Here is a 13,750-nt window from a genome sequence, read left to right as displayed (position 1 = left end):
CCTCTCCAGCCCCAACACGAGCTAGGGGCAGGTCGAAGCTCATGTGGGTGTCAAGAGGCAGCAGACGCTCCAGTGGTGGGTATAAACGGGTGTGTAGCAGGGACTGTTTTTAAATTGAGTCAAACTAGGGTTCCCAAATTCAGAGGGGCCCAAAATGCAGCCGTATGCCTGGCCAAAGCCAGAGAGCTTGGTGTTTTCTCACCTGTACTTGGCAGCGAGCTGGGCTTGGGGCATGGCCCCGGCATGTTGCCAGATGGCTTGGAAAGTCTCTGGCAGCTTCAGTGCAAATGGGGAAGACGCTGCTGCTGCCTGCTGGAAGCAAAGCTACCAGGCGCCAGTGCTAAGTGCGGAGCAGAAATGGTGTGTGTGGGGGGGGGTGAGGGGGGTGTGCCCTGTCCAGGTATCCTCTACTCATGAGACGCCCAGGGTACATGTGGCAGGAAACATGATGATCACCTCAGGAAGGGCAGAAGGCTGCACAAAGCCAAGGGGGTGAGGTGGCAGATGCAGCTTTCTCCGGGTTTGCAGTCCTCCTGCCCTACCATCCATGATTCTTCCATCTCTGGGGGGAAGGAAGAAGCCAGGCTCCAGTGCAGGTAAGTGCCTTGCGTTAATTCTTGCCAAGGATTGAAATGTCACTCTTGGACTGGATGAGGGGGGATGGGATCTGAGGCTTGGGAGAGGCTAAGAGAAGACGAGGAAGGAGCTGTGGATTGTGTGTTTCCCCGCCATATGGAACTGCCTTCCTGACTGTATAAATGTGACTGTTTTAAAAACTCTTCAATTCACTTCCCCCAGGCTACCTTGTGCTCAGGTTTGAACATCAGTGAACCAGATCTTCCACGGGTGTAAATGAGTGTAGGTCCCTCCAACTCAAAGAAGCTGCACTGGTATACACGAGCTGAGGATCTGGCCCTCAGTGTCTGTCTGGATTGGTGGAGGGCACTGGGTCAGCCCCCTGGGACTAGCTCAGTCTGCTTGTGGACGGAATTCCTTTCCTACCCAGATCACAAAGGGTGGATGCTATTCATAGATGAGCTACTAGATACTCTGTCAAACATCCCATCCCCAATATACAGATTTTTTCCCCTAAAGCAACAGAGCAAATATCTCAGCTCCCTGGAGTGTGTCCCTTGTCAGAGAAAGTAAACATCTCTACTTCGTCTCCTGCCCCACTTCAGTATTCATCTGCAGACAAATCTGTTGGTGGAATTTACTTACACTGATGTTGGGGTGTTGTCACCTAGGTGACAAGTAATGATGTCTGAAATTGTCCAGGGTGCTGAGGGTTTGGGCTGGTCCCTCCTTTTTTTTGACGTAGCAGAAAAGCAAATAAAGTCATAAAATGGAAATCTCCCACTGGGTGGGAATCTGAGGCTGCTGCTTTCCTGGGTTTGCACATCTGCTTCTCCCACTTGCAGCAGCAGCACGGGGAGCTGAAGTGTTTTGGCACACATTGGGTTAAAATCTCCCAACAATCAACGCCAGGGGGCTTATCCCTGGGTGGATTTTTTGTTTGTTTGTTTGGGGGTTAGGGTAAGGGGAGACGTGATGGGGTGACTCCAGCCAGTGATGCAGCAGCACCTTACTGATTACAAGGTTCAAATGGCCTCTGTGGCTGCATTACTCCAGCTTGAATTTAGAGCTGAGAAGGGCAATGAGGTCAATCTAAGAAGCACCAACAACTGCACACTCTTCTATATAAAGATTAGATATTTGAGCATCCACATTGCTCACAAAGGAGCTAAAAATAATCCCCACTGAAAGCAATAATAAGGAAGCCCCAGAAAGCCTGCTTGCTCTTCCCCAATGATATCAAGGGAGCTTGCTATTGGAAGCCTATACAGTGATGGATGAAGCCTTTGAATCCAATGGTGAAATTAACTGAGCCATCCTTCCCAACTGACACTTTGGAAGACACTTATCACCTGTGCAATAGCCTAACCATTATGCTACTCAGAGAGAACTGAGATAGTAGTGACCGATGAGCAAAAAGGAAATCCAAGAGGCCACCTGAGCATTACCTGCTGGTGCAGCAGAAAGGTGTGCAGGAGTGTTGGGCAGTAGACAGTAGGGTGTGAGTGTTTAGGAACCCACTGAAAGACCAAGAACACCCTCCCTGGGGAAATTTGAGGGTTAAATCCTTTGGAGGAGGTAAAAATTCTAGGAGAGTGATTGTATGTTGCTGTTAGCTACAATTGTAACAAAATGCCTGTATGCCAAGAATCAGGAATACTAGATAATGTGCTGGTGCTACTGTCATCCAGCTTGAATCAGTTGCTTGTCAAATGGTAAGCCCTCTGTGGAGTCCTGATGAGGACTGGACTAATCACCTATGAGATCTTCCTTCCTGGGCTAGTTCAGAGCAGGCAGTTCTTGCTGACTTTCCTCTTCAAGGAATGATGAGAGTGAGACTAGCCATAATTTACTAGCTAACATGTTGATTCATCTTATTCATGTACATGTTGTTAGTGCATTCTAACGCCGTTATATGATCTAAGACTGAACTAATAAAACATGAGTGTATCCACAGTTGCCAGAGGGTTTGTTGGTCCAGCTTGTTGAGGAAGCTGTTGTTGTTCTTGAGATGGCTCCTTTTTGGGTAACTCACCCTATGGAAGATTAGCAAGGTGACCTGTGGAAGGTCTTAACTGTGTTTGCAATCTCTGCTGCACAAAACAGCAGAGAATACAGCTCTGATACCATGGCAAGATAATGCCCCATCAGATTCTCATTGACAATTATAGCGGGTGCTAGATTGGATTGTGGAGATCCATGAATGTAATAACCACTTGGCTGGAGGATTGCTAGAACCTGACCTAACTCTTTCTTTGTCACTAACAGTGTAGTAGAAGTGGTTTGGGAAATGTAATTAACTGCCTGTGGTTAGTACTAGTTATCTACAGTTGTGGGCATACAATTATTACAGTCATGCCCATAATGTGCCAGGTCTGTACTGACATGGAAAGGCACAGTTATTGGCTTTGAGCTTACATTCTGAAGAGACAAAGAGGGAGGGATACAACATACAAGGAAGATAGCTGAAGTAGTGATTGTCCATGTCTTGATAATCCAAAGGGGTTTTGTTTGTATTTCTTAAATATTAGATACCTAAATATTTATATTTTTATCACTTTAAAAAAAATCCTAGGAAATTCCATACAAAACCCTACATTAAGAGCATTACAGCTGCAGTTAGTATATGCAGTTCAGAAATGTCAGAGCTATGGCTGCTTGTGCATCCTGTAGCTCTGTCCCCACACATTTATTTTATTTAAAATAAGTATTTTCATTTCTAGAGAGGAAAAATTGTAAAAGTTGGTTGACAGATAGCAATTGCACATTTTGCATCCTTCCTCATAACAATAGAACCGACGTGATCTAAAATAATTTAATATTCATTATCATTATCATTCATGGGGCCTCAGTTCAGGATAATACTTAACCTCAAAGATAAATATATACTTAGGTGCTGTCCTAAAGAGTAATCAGGACTTAATTTTGCACCTAGTGAATGAGGTAGGGATCTTGTGGAAACAATAGTATGCAGTCATGGAATTATAGTAATGTATTGAAAAGCTAATGCACAAGGGGACAGAGTTAAGGTTATGTGAGTAACTCTAGACTTCTGATTGCTTCACTATTTGATCATAACACTGGATATAATTCTTGCATACAGTATATGATATCTGCCCCTACATGGTCTGTATGATTCATGTGTAAGAATGAAAACCCTCATTCTGTCTGAATGTGGATCTAATGGAGAGGGACAAGAGATCTCAACTTTTGTGCCCCTGCATGATATGGTCTGGATTTCATGGCATTTGCAAGGGGATTTTTGAAACTGATGCCACCGGGAGCTAATGACCCATCTTTGTGTCTTCAGTAGGCAGATCAGCTTGTGTGTGTGCAGCATGCACAGTCTCTTCTGGAATAATATGCAGTCTCTTTAAAATCCACCCTATTAACTCTGTTAATTCTATTGTTTTCTCTCATCAGCCCCCCTTCACCCACAAGAGAGAGCAGCACAGAGCCCACTAATTACACTAACAATGGGCGTTCTGCAATGTGTCTTTCTGTTTGTCAGTTTCATTATTTTCTGACAAAGCCAACAGTTTCAGGGGGGCTGTTCTCCCTTCTCAGGCAGCATGGGATACAGCGGTAAACACCAGGAATCCTCTGGCTCTAGGAAGCAGCTGGAGAGGAAAGCTTTCTGCTTACTCCCCCTCACTAATATTGGCGCAGGGATATTTAGCTCAGATCTGAACTGAAGATTTCCTGGTTTGACCCTAAAAATCTACATGTCCCTAGTCATCTGGTTAGGAGGCTTTTCCCAAGCCTACAACAGATGACCAGTTTGGTCCTTCTGCAAACTAATGCTCCCCAAATCCACTCTGGCATTGTGTACACACTAGAAATCCTGACCATCAGCTTACCACCCCCATTCACGGGACAGGAAGGAGAGGGGAGTGGTACCACTCAATTTCAGACAAAGAGTGCCCCAAACCCAGTCCACGCCTATCCATGTTGCTGGCATCTTTGTGCAATAGCCCGATTCCATGATCATACATGTGTGATGTCTTAGCCCCCGATCTATTTGGGTTCTTTCCTTGTCCTGGGGGTAAGCTTAGTTTACTGGAATCAGGATTGTCCCACATATTTTAGGAGCTGTAGCAGCCTCCCTCTGATTAGCAAGGACCTCTTGCATTAACTGATGGAGATGACCATAGGTGCTAGAGCTTCCTCTGACTGTGCTCACTACCCAGGAAGAAGCACAGCTGAACTGCTAACCTGGCAATCTAAAGATGTCTCCAAATACCAACTACAAAGACCGCAAATACGGGCTAAAACATGAAATGGCACGGAATTTTTTTAAGGGTCCATATGGAAATTGGAGCTAAAGAGGGGATGTCCTCTAGTTCACTTCATTCCTCTCCTTTCCCCTTCTCTGCTGCTCCTTTCCATCTCCCCCGTTCCAAATGTACCATCTGGCCACACTCATACATGTTAAACAAATGTTTGCCTCTGTTATCAGTGTGTGCTTTGCCTTTCCCCCTCCAGACAGATGGAGGCTGGAGGTGCACGGAGCCCAAGCCTGCAGCATTCATGTGTGTGAATGATAAAATTGAATTATTTATGACCATGTGAATAAGGGTGACTGCTGCTGAGGCCAAACGGAAAGGGCTCCATTACGTGGCAAACACCTGTTGCTATGGAGAACTTGGCTCCCTCTCCCCCTTCCCCTCACTGGCTCCAGGCATAATTACCTCTTCACACCAGGCTGGATTTCTGATTATTGCTGGGGGGTGCTCACCCTCTGCTCTCTGGCTGTCTTACTCTCACTTTTTTCATTCCGAGTGTGGCTGATCCTTACAGTAGCTGTGTTTTGGCTAGCCAGTAGGGGAGCAGGGTGAAGAACTGGGAAGGCTAGAGCGGTTCTCTCTGTCTAGGTATTTCTATAGCCCCCAGCACTGCAGCATCTGAGCACCTCACACACACATCAATAGATGTACTTTTCAAACACCTCTGGGAGGCAGGGAACTGTTGTGATCTCCATTGTCCAGAGGGGGACCTGGGATGCAGAGAGACTGTGAATTTCCCAAGGTCACATAGGGACTTTGTGGCTGAGCCAGAACTTAAATCCAGCTCTCCCAAGTCTCTGTCTGTTGCCTAAACCACACAATCACCGTCCTTCTCTGGCTAGACTGCCCAAGTGCCCCTCTGAGAGGAGCTGCAAGAAAGGGTCCAGGCAGTTCTGCAAAGAATGAAACAGAGTGCAGGATTCAAACCAGACAGTCACCTACTCTAATGCAGCATCACCTTCCTCCTAGGCCACATGATGAACCCCTCCTAAGTGACTGGGGCTATGTCTCTGAGAGTGGGCAGTGCTCTGCATAAACCCTGCTTCCCCCAGGGTGGATGGGAGCTCAGACTCAGTCCCTGCACTCACAATAAGGACTTGGGGCTTTTTTCCTGTTGCCTGCTGAGGGTGCTGTTAAGATCTAGCTGTGTTGAGCATACACCCCATTTCTTCCCTCCCTCCTGCTTCCCTCCCCTCCTTCCACCAAGGCTGCATTCCTTGCCTTAGGGCTTGTCTACGCTTAAAATGCTACAGTTACAGAGCTGCACCACTGTGTGCTTCCATGTAGACACTACCTATATGGACAGGAGGGGTTTTCCCATCAGGCTAGGTAATCCAACTCCCTGAGAGGTGGTAGGTAGGTCAACAGTTGAATTCTTCTGTCGACCTAGTGCTATCTGCGTGGGGATTTAGGTCAGTGTAACTATGCTGCACAGGGGTGTGGGCTTTTCACACCCCTGACCAATGTAGTTTTGCTGACCTAACTTTCTAGGGTAGACCAGGCCTTAGCTAAACAATGAAAGTAGCCCAGCTTGGGCTGTGTGCAGCTTCTAGGCCACCCATAAATATAAACAATTACCCATTCTAACTCCATTCAGAACTTCAGTGGGATTGTGCGTGATGGGGAAATAATCTGCATGCTCCTTATCCATCCCACGAGCCAATGGGGCCTGTGAATGAGATTGGACTTGTTCCCCACCCCCTCAATGTGGAATATTTGAGAGGCTGTCAGAGCTGGACCCTCCAGCTGCTCAGAATGCCTTTGGTGTCCTGGGTTCTCCTCCCCTTCACAAGGGTGTGTGAAGGCTACTTCCCTCAGACTTGAGAACACAAGTCTAGCTCCAGCCTTTGCCTTCCTTGGGCCTTTCTGCTCCTTGGCTCTGTAGCTGACTCATGTTGTCAGTTGTAGCATGTTCTGTCGCTTGTGCACACACACCACTGCACACGCCCCCGCCTGCCCTCTCAGACTCTGTCACTCTTCTCCACCCACCCGCTGTGAGGCTTGCTTGCTGCAGTGCCTTGACAGCTGCTATTGGGAAGATCCACTCTTCCATAGGAGGGAGGAGAGGAAATTAGAGCAGGGACTGAACCTTTGATTGGGGAGTGGGTGGCCTGCCCTCCCATATTAAGTCTTCATGGGCCAGTCCATGGGAGTCCCACTGAAGTCAAGGAAACTGTGGGCAGGGATCAGAGGCCAGAATCTGCCTCCTGAAGCCTGAACTGTGACAGAGTTTAGTGCACACCTTGCATTAACTCTATACACATTGCACATCCACACCTGAATATCTCCCGTGTTCCCCTCCAAAAATCTACATGCCCCATTCTTCTGGGAAGGAGGTTTTCCCTCAGCCCTACAACTGATCGCTAGTTTGGTCCTTTAAGTAAACTGATGCTGTCCCGTCATCTCAATGATTCTGCTGTTCCAGAGCCAGATCTGCTACTGGGACTCTCACATTGGTGTAAACTGACATCTGAGAAGTAGATTCACCAAACTGAAAGGATGAGAAACTTCATACATAGGATTAGGCTTCTTTCTCCTCCCCATCCCCCACCCAAAATGATACAATGATCGGGTGTCCTGGACATTGTGACATGACCCCCACCTCCACAAAGCAGGACTTTCTGAGGTTTAACCAGGCAGGGTGCTCCCCACATTCTCTTGGCAGGAATTAGTGCTACCCTCCCCTAGGGATCTGATCCATTTCAAAGTGGCCTGCATTGCGGCCTGCTCCTAGTTATGCAGTGATATGTTGCATTCTAGAGTTTATTGATGATCCTTTACAACATTAATGCTCAGAGGAGAGAAATCTGGAGATGGTCCTTGACAGTTGCGAATGGAGTCTCGAAAGAACATGGCTGACTTGCTCATGCAATAAAAAAGAAAGATCCCCACTGAATATTAAAGCAACTCTGTAAGAATGGCATTGTGGGCTTCTCTCATGTCTGGTTTCTCATTGATCCCATATCACATTGGCTCTCATGAAAAGTAAAAGAAAGATTTTTCTAACTGCTGGTGCACACGCCCAGCCTGGGTGCTGATAGACAAGCTGGGCTCCTTCTGGATCTCGCATCATCCTCCCCAGTAATAAAGAGTCTGGTGGATTGCAGAGAGTGTAACTGAGAGCAGAACTGGAACTAAGTGAACAGTTGTATTAATGATGCTCGAGGTCGGACCAAATCCAGCTCCCTCTCCCAGAAATGAGTGGGCTTTGCAAGGCTGAGAGGAATAAAAAGCCATTCAGTGCTTATTTTAGTCACTGCAGTGAGCAGCTATGACTCCGTTACACCCAAGCAGCAGATTTGTTGAGTAAGAAGGTGCCATTTTTACAGTCTCTTTTCAGACTAGAGCCACATTTTAAGCCAGCTGCTTTTCTCCTTCACTGCTGGACTATTAATGGGTACAAGCAACATTCCTTGCATTACTGGGTTTTACCCTCAGGTCCGTCCTCTGGCCTATTGTCCCATTTTTGAGGCTTCAGTAGAGTGAGAGGAGAACAGCCATTTGCTGGACTAGACTGTGCCATAACTCCCAGCAAAACCATGTCAGGACAGCAGGGCTTAATTCCTGCAGCCCAGAGGACCCAAGAAATCTGACCATCCTTGGGACAACTGCCAGGGCTAGGGAATTGGCTCAGGAGCCGTTTGGGTGTGGGTGGACCCATTGCCTACCATTTTCCCAATCCCCTTTTGGACTTGCTTCTCCTTGCAACTTAATGTGAAGGGAGGCATGACGGAGATGGGGGGGACGGGACAGTTATTGTTTTGGGGGAAGCCTTGTGGGTTGGCTTTGCTCCCCCTCCTCCAACCTCTGTCCTGTAAGTAAATTTTCTTATTGGACTGGAGAGGAGTCCCCTCCCCTCCCCCAGGCAAGGCCCTCGAGGGTGCTAGAGGTGACCTCCTCCCTGCAGGGCAGCAGCAGTGCTCTGGACACATGGTCAGGAAGGGAAGCACCTGGCCCCTGGGAGAACAAATCTGTGTCTGTCTAGTTAACACAACCCCTGAGGTAAAATAGAGAGCTAATTGTTACCATAGTTACATGAAGTGGCCTTTCCAAAGAAGCCACGTCATCGCTGCTGTCACAAGGTTAAGGCGGTGGGGTGGGGGGGGGAAGTGTTTTCTTTGGAAAAACCATGGCAACAGCTATTTCTAAGGGAACAGCTGTGCGTGTCAAGGCCGTGGGGAAGGGGCTGGGTTTTTCAATGCTCTAGATGCTTTCAAAGCAAAAGCAACAGGTACAATGGTCCTTCGCTGTACCCCTCCCCTCCAGCGCACACTGCTCCATGCCAGCCTCTTCTTCCTGATGTGAGAACTTGCAAGAGAAACAGTTGTGGCACTTAGTGCAGTGAGGCTGTTATGGGATAGACTGTCACTGTGGGCTGCAGCACAGCATGGGCCTAGTGAAGCTGTGGGAGGCAGAGGCCAACCCTGACCCTGCAGCAACAACTGACCTCCAGTAACAGAAAACCAGCCCAGTGCAAGACAGTGCAAGGGGCTGGCGCAGCAAATCTAGTCATGGGGGCAGGGAAGAGAGATGATTTTAAACTCCTAATTCCTAGGGCTGAGATTGGCTGGAAGCAGTATGGAAGCTCGGCATTCAGCCCCTTAAAAAGGGAGCCCACACTGCCAACTCTAGCCCCCACAGGAACAGTGCTAATGGAGGCTGTGGCATATAGCAGATGGAAGGGCATTGGCCTTTCATCTACAGTGGTGAGTGTCAGCTTGGGAAAGGCTAGGCCTGCAACTGCAGGGGACACGGCTGGGTGAAGGCTATAGCAAGTGACAGTCAAACAATCAGTCACAGAAAAGACTGAGTTGGCTTTGGGATTCCCAACCCCATATGTTCATTCTCCAGGAAAGTTCTTATGAGCAAATGCTAGTCAACAAAGCTGTGTGCAGAAAGGGAAGTGAACACTAGTTCGACTGTATTTGCACCAGAAGCCTTTGTGAAGATTGTGGGTGGGCCGGCCCCCACTCAGAGAGCAGGGAAGTGACACACTGCAAATACCCCAGGCACCAATCATGGAAGATACAGTTAAGAGCAAACAACAGGCTGACCTGAGTTATCTCAAACCATTATGCAAATACATGCAGCGAACACAGTCATCCAAATCAAAGCCTGAACAAACAGAGAAAGGGGCAATATGTGCTGAATAAATTATTTGCTGTGACTAATGCACCGAGTCCTTGCAGGGGGTACCACATGTCAGGACTGAAGTGCAGGGAGCAAGAGGAGGACCGGAACAGTAGGGTGCATTGTGGGTCAAGATTGAGGACCATCAGCAGAGCTGCCTGGGAGCCCAGGACTGGAATGATGGGGGGCTGCAGGTCAGGACCACAGAGTTCTTTAGGGCCCAGGACTCAGGTGTGCTAGCAGAACTCGTGTGGAGGTAAGAGGGGTGGAATCTTGTCCAGTCTCTCTCTGTCCTTCATTTCTGCAACTGGCTAAATTGATCCAGAGAGGAGAAGATGGCATGGGGAAAACTTCTCCCTTGCTGCTATTTCAAGAAGAAATGTTTAATCTCTAAGATTAAAATGATCTCTCCTTGCAAGACAGACTCTTAATTAAGACATTTCCCTGAAGGAAGCCAAGATGGAGAGCCTGACTTCTCGGTGTTCCAGAGCATTCTGCTGTTCATTTCCCCTTCAGTTACTGCCTGAATTAGTCATCTGGAGATGGGCTTAGGCTGCTTGCTCTCAAGAGAGACCCCTCTGCACAAGTGTCATCTTCTCACAGAAACTAGGGCTGTATTTGGAATCCACTCAAATTAGGCCACACAAACCCCACCCAGGATAACCTTTGATAATTCTAATAGTCAGTGCTCCTCACTCTGTACCTTGAAGCCCAAGGCTAGAGCACAGAGCCACAGGCTGATGAGGGGAGCTCTCTATTTAGTACATATGGTTTCCTCTGTGCTCAGTCCCCCCTCCGGACTTCAGGCAGATCACCAATTGTTGCAGGGACTTAGGGAGAAGGGCCTATTGGTGGTGAGCAGCTCTTCCACACAGGAGCTGGGGTCAGGATCAGAGGGGTGAAGTCACAATGACAACCGAATACAAATACCACTCCCGGAGTGGCTGGAGCTGGGCAGAGCCATGCTTGGGGTTGTGTTTCTAGAAGGGATGTCAGGAAATCGACCTCTGACTTCTCGCAGAACATCAGCTCTGCCTGAGATGGGGTGGTAACCTGCTGTCGCCCTCCTTGCTGTTAGTAGCAAGATCCTGAGCAAACACAAACTTCTTGAATTGTTCTTTACTTCTGTTTTCTACTGGTTTATTTTTGCCACAGGGATCCACTTATGGGACCAAAGTAACATGAGGTATGGTGTTTTCCCCAGCTCATGTATGTTATTTCAGTTCCATTAATGGCTCCCTTATACATTAAAGGCTGTGAGAAACAATACTAGAAGCTGTGTATATGCCTAGTAGTAACCAGTTGTTGATAGCTAATGTTGATGCTATTTTAAAATCCAAGGGTTGCGGGTTCTAATCCCAAGAGAGGCACATCCTCCCCGTTCCATATAGCTGTCAGTTAAATCTTCAGGTACTGCTGATCCCTGTTCTTGTACCATGCTCCACCTGTGTTATTTCTCTCCATGGGAAATCTTCAGCTCAGGTGTTGCTGCATCTTATGTGGAGTTTCTGGTTATTACTCAGTTTCTCCACTGATCTGGTGACCAAGGTGAAACTACTTGCCTGAGGATCTCACACGCGGAGTTAGACTAGAATGCAGAAACCTCCTGTCTCTCAGTCCAGGGCTCTAAGACTTTGTCCATGTGATAGGCCTCCCCTGTTGGAGGAAGCCACACCCATTTGTGATTTTAATTCACAAGACTACAGCCTCTCTTTGGTAATTGTATTTTTGTCATATAGCACGTAGCATCTCCCCACCCCACCTCACCCCAATAATGCTGAGCTGTAATTCCACACCTGCTCCCTAGTGAATTTCAGGAGAGGGAAGTGAGAAATATGACTTAGGACTTTTTGCTGCCAGGAGTAACCCACTCCAGCCTGCAGCACATTTCATTTTTTAACATCAGCCCTCTGTTTTTGTCACTGAGGCTAACTTGGTTCTCAAGAAGCCTGCGTTTGTCACTCAGGAGCATAGCAATGTCTGAGAACACACAAGTAGCTTCCAAAGCTGATGCACTGGAACTGATTTAGATTGCACTCACATTAGTGTTAGCAGCTGAGACCAATGGGGTACAAATTCCTTCAATTCACCCCACCTTAAAACATACATAAAGCAGTGTGGCTCAGGGAAAAGGACAAGGCCACGTCTCATCAAAAGTATCATTAGCCTTAACCCTCAGCCTGAAACCCCATCTGAAAACCCTCTGTCTCTTAATGGGGGCAAGCCTGAAATGCCTCCTGTCCTCAGCTATGGTGGGCAAAGGTTTGATTTTCCTCCCTTTCATAAACCGAGGGCAGGCGTGATGGAGGGGCACACTCTGCCCTAGCAGCTGCAGCCTCCTTTTTCTGCTTCCCTTTCTCTTTTTTGTTTCAAACTTGCCCACTTCAGACTGTGCTTTGAACCAGGCTGGCTTGGCCAGAAGAGAATCCAGCTTCAGAAACCCTGCCCGGGGAGCAGTTCTGCTAGATGCAGATGTGCTAGTTAGTGGGGGGGCCGTGAACCTATATAGAGAGTTTTGGAGCTGATAAGTGTGAACTGGAGCCGTGTCTGTGCTATGACTGTATCGTAGCTGATACTGGGAATTGTCCTCTCCAGGGCGAAAAGCATGAGTCTCTAAAGCTAAAGTGTGTTAAAGAGCTGGGCTTTGTAGTTGGGGGCTGGAATAGACTTGTCCTGTGTGGATCTGTTGCAGAGGGAAGAGAATGTGTAACCCACTGAACAGCCACTTTTACTCCACGCTTTCCGGTTGCTACCAGCAATACAGCTCCACTGCCAGTAACTGTAGAGGGAGTGCTTGGCCATCCATCCATGAATGTTTTAATCACTGAGTCACCTAAGCCTGCTCAGAGCAGCTCCAGATGACATAGTGGTTAAAATGGCAGTGGTTGGTGGCATCTTGTCTATATTTATAAGACTCCCACCACTGCTACTACTAGTGAAGTTATACTGGGGTAAGAAGGGAAGGAAGTTTTAGGGAGAAAAGCCTTGCACAGAAAAGGCCCTAGAGTTGCTTTTCTTTAGGCAGGTCAAAAACCCACTCTTGCTTTGTGTGTAGACTTCCCGTGTATAGCGTATAGTCACTTACAACCAAATTTCCCATGTGGCCACTGACTTTGGGTGCCCAATTTGAGGTGCTGGGGCCTGACTCTCAGAGCTACTGATATCAAGAGGTGCAGTGGGTGCTGAGCAACTCTGAAAATTAGGCCCAAATTGTCTCAAATTGAGCACTCAAAAAGTGAGATCCTTAAAGTCAGAGGACCCTTTTGAAAATGGTTTTGTCATGCCTGCCACTTTCTGCTCACTCTCCCTTGCATGATGTAGTCACAATTTACAATACAATTAGCAGAAGCCCTGTGTGTTTCTCCTGAAGTCAGGATACAGGACTGTTCCTGCCCTCCACTTCCTATAAGCGTGCATGATGCTGTAGGGAAAGAACAAAGACATAGCATCTCCCCTGGGGAGCTGACAGCCTAGGTTTGAGATGACATGGTGCAGGGAGAGATGACAACAGGAAAAGGAGGAGAATCAGAAAAGCCAGCCTCTGCAGTAGAGCTGGGCACATTTTTGGGGGTTGTTTTTTGGGGGGCAAAAAATGCAAATTCGGTGACACCAAATGTTTTGTAAATTTCATGTCAATTTTGCTAAATTGTTTTGGCTGAACCCTTTCCACCCCTCAAAAAAACCCCTCTTTTCAAAAATGTCAAAACTGAACCTGTTTGACTTTTTTCAGAAATTTAACATTCAAGGTGTTTGGTTTG

At 47.5% G+C, this 13,750-nt stretch overlaps 1 protein-coding gene across 3 annotated transcripts in view; it reads left to right on the top strand.

Annotated features, from left to right (window-relative positions):
* The window catches only part of LOC140895043 (interferon-stimulated gene 20 kDa protein-like), an 88,955-nt gene that overhangs the window by 25,218 nt on the left and 49,987 nt on the right, over positions 1-13,750 (top strand). The gene's annotated exons all lie outside the window — the stretch shown is intronic.

This window comes from Lepidochelys kempii, chromosome 10, assembly GCF_965140265.1.
Source record: "Lepidochelys kempii isolate rLepKem1 chromosome 10, rLepKem1.hap2, whole genome shotgun sequence".
Classification (NCBI taxonomy): Eukaryota; Metazoa; Chordata; order Testudines; family Cheloniidae; genus Lepidochelys; species Lepidochelys kempii.
This window is presented reverse-complemented; position numbering and strand designations above follow the sequence as displayed.